Source organism: Acartia tonsa, chromosome 12 (assembly GCF_053477335.1).
Source record: "Acartia tonsa isolate MP-2025a chromosome 12, ASM5347733v1, whole genome shotgun sequence".
NCBI lineage: Eukaryota > Metazoa > Arthropoda > Copepoda > Calanoida > Acartiidae > Acartia > Acartia tonsa.
Window position 1 is genome coordinate 15193796 of NC_137271.1, and position 7150 is coordinate 15200945.

Here is a 7150-nt window from a genome sequence, read left to right on the forward strand (position 1 = left end):
GAATCCTTTAGTTTAATGAATTTACTAGAATTATATTATTACCTATAAATGTTTCGCTGCTACATATGGATATTATTGTCCTATTTTAATGAAAATTAACAACACTCTTAATTTGTCTATAAATTATCTAATATTAATTTAGAATTTATCTACTATTCTTATGGGATGGTTTTCGTTGCTGACGTAATTTAATTGTTATTTTTTTTACAATAAATGTGTAAGTATAACCTAGACAACTATCTGGTTCCAATGGTGGGGACGTCTGCTAGCAAATTGCGTTCTGCTCTTTTGTTTCGATTTGGCTGTGTTATCATAAAACTTTGGGGACTAGTGTAATAAACAGTCCAGTGTCCTCTCCCTCTCTGCTTTCTTCCCCTATGTCTTTTTCTTTTATCCATTGCTTTTCCTCTTTCTCCTTCTTAAAGAATTCCTAAAACCATAAATTTTGCATAATCTTTCTCAAGAAGCAGGGATAAAACATCTGTAACATTAGAAGGGGAAGGGATTAAATAACTGTATCTCCCCATAGCAGTGTCCTTGTGCCGACTCTTAATTAGGTCTTGGAAAATCAACCAATGGTGGCGGGAATATCAACACAGCTATGTAGCAGAAAACAATTTAGAAGCAGACGAAGAGGTCATTAAAAAAGGATGGGAGGTATTAATCTTTATATACATCTATAATATAGATCTGTTTGTGAAACATGGCTACTTTAGTAAAACATTTTACAATTCAATATGAAATATGTAATTAATGATAAAACAAGAATGACAACATCCATAAGTATTATATTATAAAAAATATCAAGCACATAATGTGAGTTATAGTGCAGATGTTCAGTTCTGAAACAACAAAAAAGAGAGAGAATATGCAAAAACTCAAAGAAAACTGATAAGGTTTATGTATTTTGAAGCATGACTGAAAGACAGATGGACAAAACAATTTACAGATTTTATGTCATGGTAATCTTCACTAAAATATTCTTGACTGACAAAAATGTAGGATATAATATTCTTTCTCGTATCTATTCGAAACAGATTAAAATCCGCTAAATTAGAACCGGTTGTCATTCATACTGAAAAATCATGTTAAGCATCGTATTATTGACAATTTTTTCCAATTATAAAAAAAATCATAAGATTAATAACATTTTTTTAGCACGGTCCTAACAGTTTTCCATTTTAATATCTGTGGAAATCTGTCTATAATACAAGAGATGCTATAAATAACTATTCTGATATACTATCCCTTTTCCATGAACATGTTTTCCCTGTATTTTATAATCTAATTCAAATAAGGATTAAAGGGATTCTTTATAAATGACAATCTTTTCTTAATTTTTATGAAATGAAATATCAATTAATAATAAATATGTTCAAAATTTACGTTATTTTAGTGTAATACAAAATTACAAAAAAACTTTATTTAAGAAATTTTAATGTTTATCGGTTTATGTAGTCATGATTCTATAAAATTGGATTCAGATGCACACGGAGATTGGAAGTGAGAATCCTTTGGCAAGATTGGTAAGCTTCGCGCACAGCTGAGTGAATTATATTTTACATTACAAGCTGACCCATATTTCTATTATTACTCAATTATTACATCACCCTTGCTGGCCTAGAGTTTTGGAATGTTGATCCATATCAAGCAACTCTAATTAATTGCACTCTTAAATAAATGAGGAGCATGGACGACAATTCTCTCTCCTTACCACCGCGCCGGTTTAATGAACAGAATAGCAGATGATTTTATTCCACTCCCCCTAAAAACATTAGAGGAACAGACAAACGAAAAGACAAATATATTTATTCTCTTACCTTTACTTCTGGTTGTTAAAAAAGCAAGGAGGAAGGGGACATAGGGCTGTTTTACTCCCCAAAGTTTTATTATAAGTTTGCTTATTAATTTTATGTACTTTTATCATATTTTCATTGGTTGGTATATTAAGTTGAGTGTCCACACGTTTCAATTTTTATTTATATAAGCTACAGAAGGGTTAATTTTGTTTATCATCAATGTGAATGTACATTGTACATCAATCTATCGTTCATTGTCTTATCCCTTTAGATCCCTGTAAAGAAAGGCTTTTCATGGGTACATTGATTTTAATGGTAATAGCCGAGTAAATACCACGGATATAGGAGTAGGATAATGAAGGATAAATTATTCTTCCTCTCTTCAATTAAAGTCAAACAAAGAGGGGGAAGGGGGTTAAATAACTGTATGACCCCACCCCGTGGACCTTTGGCCGACTACCAATTGGATTATCAACAAATATTAACACAGCCAAGTCGCTAATAAAGAGCAGAAAGCAATTTGCTAGCAGACGAAAAAGGTCCCCAACAATGCAATGGATCCAGGTAGTTGTTGAGTTATACATCTAAAAATACATTTATTTCCTTATGAGAGAATTATTCTTCGTGTATAATTATTTGAGGGAAGGGGTGAAGAATTAATTAAGGTGCTATTGGCACCTACCTCCCTGATACCTAATAGTAGGAAAAGAAACAAAGAGAAATAAAGAGAGAGAGTTAGAGAGTTGAAAGAGAAAGATAGTGAGAAAGAAAGAGAGAGAGAGAGAGAGAGAGAGTGAAGGGAACATTGGTCTGAATATTACAAAGGTACTCAAAGTTATATAATAATGATATCTCTCTCGTTTGCTTAAAAACTTTGAAGACATCATCCAAAAAAGCGAAGCTCTAAAATCAGATGCTAGGACAAACGAACATTAACACTTTAGAACATTGTGTGTACATTTGTTGTAAGATTGCTTAAATTCAGGATACTGTCTATGGAAATACTTAATTCGTATTAATTAATTATAGAGGTGCTTCGCTTCAAAAAAGATTAAACTATTGTCAAAGTATTTTTTATGATTACCCAGTAGAGGTAAAACAATACAATATGTTGTAAAATAAAAGTAAATTTCCTTAATAAAATCTATAATTTTTATTATAGATTTTCTGTAAGATAAATTTTATGGTAATAACTAAATCTACAGGATCTAAACGGATAAGACAATGGCCGATAAATTGATCCACATCCCCAATGATGATAAATGAATTGCCCCTTCTGTGGTTTAAAATTATTAGTTGAAACGTTTGAACACTCAACTCAATGAACTAACCAATCAAAATCCACTAAGGTCCCCAAAGTTTTCAAGTCAACGAATAAGAAAACATTATAAACTTTGGGGACTAGTGTAATAAAAAGTCCATTGTCCGCTCTCTCCCCCAGGATGAAGGGGGAGGATTATAGCGTCTAATAAAAAATCCATCCTTCTTTTTCTGTTTATTTATGGCATCGTATTATGGACATCATTCCGCGGATAGTAAAATGAAACCATAGAGGATAATTATGTTCACATTAGAAGATTAGCAATTAAAAATAAACAATTTTAGTCAAGTTTCGATATTATACATAAATATGTAAAGAAATTTTATTTAAAAACTCATGTAATTAATACCAGTTTTTTAGCCTGAGCCTTTGGCAACTTTCTGGGCTAATAAAACTGGCTTTATTCTTAAAATTTTTCATTTTAATATTCACGGAAATGTGTCTTTATTATGATGCGACAAATAACTATTATCTAAATAAAATTGGTTTGATAATATTAAATCTAAAATATTCAATTTTCAGTATGAATTAACCTACATACATCAACTTAAAAAGGACATTCTTGAAGTTTTATTTTTTATATTTCATTATTGGGGTTAAGTTATAAATTTCAAAGGGATACTTTACATAGGTATGTACGTTTTATGCTTCAAATTAAATAAATATCAATTGTTTTAAGTAACACAGATTTTGTTTAAAATCAAATTTATCGAAGACAGTCCCTTAAAATAATGAATATTAATGATTAAGTCCAAAATAAAGTGTTTAGATTGATCCGCAAAAAATCTTAATTTTGATAGCTAAACAAATGTTTTCTAACTGGTTTAAGCATCTTACCTAATATGGCTACCCTCCCCAATAGGAATCTTTATAATAAAGTAGCAGGAGTTGTGTGTGTGTGAGAACCACTGAGACATTATGGTTCTCTTTACATGGTAGCTTCTAATAGGTCCTAGGAAGGTTTATAATTATATTGGGTTAGTTTACCATTCCCCTTCCAAGATGAAAAAAAAATACAAAAAAAATTCCCGCAGGGTGACACCAATGTCGGAAATATTAAAATGGACATTTTAAAAGAATACATTTTTGTTTCCACTAGAGGCCTCTAGGGGCGTAGCCGCTAGTTTCTAAAAAAGAGTTAACTGTTTGTCTGTCCTGAACATATGATATCTCACATACGGTAATTTATATATATTTTTTCCCCAAGACATTTAGTAAACTTCTGTTGTTTTCAAGGCACACCCTAAAATCAAACTTTGTAAATTTATGGTCACTCCTAGAAAGACATAGATAATTAGTTCTGAGAATAATTGATAGAAATGGACATATTATTACTTGGATTTTACACCAGAGCTGGATCTTTAAATCATTTCAGTGGTGAGCCAGATCGGGGTGAGTTAACTTTCCACCAATGAGAGCACAGTATTTTATGAAATGCCGCACTGTGATTGGCTAAAATTGGGCTCACCCCGATCTGGCTCACCACTAAAATGATTTAAAGATCCAGCTCAGATTTTAATGTTCTCTAATAAAGTGAAACTCTCAGCAGGCTAGAATAACGATAACCTTAACCACTTCATTTACCCCTTACCCTCCCCTCTTACTGGATGAACAGACCAATAAATGAGTTCCATATTATCAACCTAAATTGACGACAATTCATCATTCTCCCATGTCAATCCACGTATATTCTATATTCATTATGTATATTCTATATCCATCATAATAGAAAAGTTTTTTCTTTGTGCATAATAGTTATTTCTCGCATCGTATTATAAACGGCTTTCCGTGGATATAAAATGTACAATTATAAGATTAAAACTAGTTTTTTTTGCCCTGAGGTGCCGAAGGCACCAGCTAAAAAAACTGGTTTTAATCTAATGATTGTACATTTTTATATTCGTAGAAAGCTGGATATAATACGATGCTAGACATAGTTTTTTCGTAAGGATGAGAACCGGTTCTTATCCACCGGATTCGAATGAATACGAGAAATGGATATATTAGTACTTGGAATTTACACCAGATTCTAATGTTCTCTAATAAAGTGAAACTCTCAGCAGGCTATAAAAACGATACCCTTATCCACTTCATTTACCCCTTACCCTCCCCTCTTACTGGATGAACAGACCAATAAATGAGTTCCATATTATCAACCTAAATTGACGACAATTCATCATTCTCCTATGTCAATCCACGTATATTCTATACCTATTCATTACGTATATTCTATATCCATCATAATAGAAAAGTTTTTTCTTTGTGCATAAAAGGAATTACGTTTTTTTTTAAATCTAAAATAAAAAATTGGGTTCTCGATTTCAACTCCACCACCCTCCTTAAGTGTCCCTTGAGGCTTCTACGGGGTGTAGCCGCTAGTATTCATATAAATAAGGTTTATTTCTTAAGAATAAATATCCCTGTTTGGTGTTTTATGTTAACATTACTGTATTCAAAATCTCCCCCTACATACCTTTCACTAAAGTAATTGAATTTGGGGGATTTCAGATTTTAGACAAATTCATATCAAATATGTACATTGTATTATAGTTATTTGTCCGCGGATAGGCTGGACAACAAACAATTATAGGAGTATTTCTTGTTTTCTTGACAACGAAAGATTTTATATTTTTGTAAAGTTAACAAGTTGACGCAAAAATTTAATTATACATCAGCTTTGCTGTTAAAGGAAAGGGCTTAAATAAAGGCTCGGCAAGCTAGCAGCAAATAAATTGAACTGATTGAGCTCTTATTTTAAGAAAGCTTCATGTAGGTCAAAGTGCAGTTTAGAATTAAAGTAAAACAATAGAGGGAGAAGGGGATAAATAACGGTATATCCATATGCCGATTATCAATTGGTTCTTTGAATATCAGCCAATAGCGTCGCAAATATTAACACAGCGAAGTCGCTACAAAAGAGCAGAAATCAATTGTTTGCAGACGATAAAGGTCTCCAACGCTGGACCCAGATAGTTAACTGGATTATTAATCTATAGTACTTAGGTATATATTTATTGTTTTAGTATTTTTTTCCTTTCTCCAATTTCAAATACTATGTCTCTAGATTCTGGGGGCGCAGTCGCTATTGACAATAAAAGTCTATGCTGCCGAGCCCTGTAAGAAACATAGTTGAAACCTTATCTTAATTAGAAACAAGTAAACAGATGTATTTAGGACATAATAATAATTAGAATAGACAGCTTATAGGGTAACAGTTGACATATATAGGGGAGCACATTTTTAAAAGCGAAGCTTTTCTATAATTAGGGTCGGTCCGTCCGTACGTCCGTCCGTACGTTCGTCCGTCACAAAGAGAAAGCTTTTTTTTGTTAATTTAGACATGTAAGAATTGTCCTATCGATTTTAAACTTTGCATAGTGATTCCTTTAGTAGTTCTATTTCTATGTGATCTAATCATCCGATTGATCTGATTTTTGGTATGTTGATTCCTGGGACAACAAAGTATAATGTTATAAGCGAAGCAACTCCTTAAAATGTAAGTATGTCCATAACATTATCCTGTAGCAGTTTGTCAACAAATTTACTTACAATTTTACTCTTATACATTTATATTCTGATTATTCAGTCCTGACACTATAAAAGTGGTAATGTCCGTTTGTCCTACCGTCTCAGTGCTTCGCTTTTATGGATGTTGTCATCCTTGTTGAGTAGCAAAGCTACTCTCAAATTTATCCTTGTCTGTTTATCTGTCGATAATAATCACGTTCAAACAGTCGATAGAATACCAGATATTCTATGTCAAAAGATGACACAATCTCATCCATTTATAGTACAAAGTAGAACGATGTCTGTCTGTCTGTATGTTTGTTTGTACCGATAGATCTCGCAAACCATTGAATCGCCGGTACCGGAAGGTTCATAACTATTTTGGTGGAGGGTATTACCACCCTCCCAAGAGAAATCGCCCCTAGAAATAAATTACAACACACCAAAAAAAATCCAAAAAAAAATTAAATAAATATTGGAGTCGGTGGGACCCTCCCCCTCCCCCCCAAAAGAAGTATTTCTT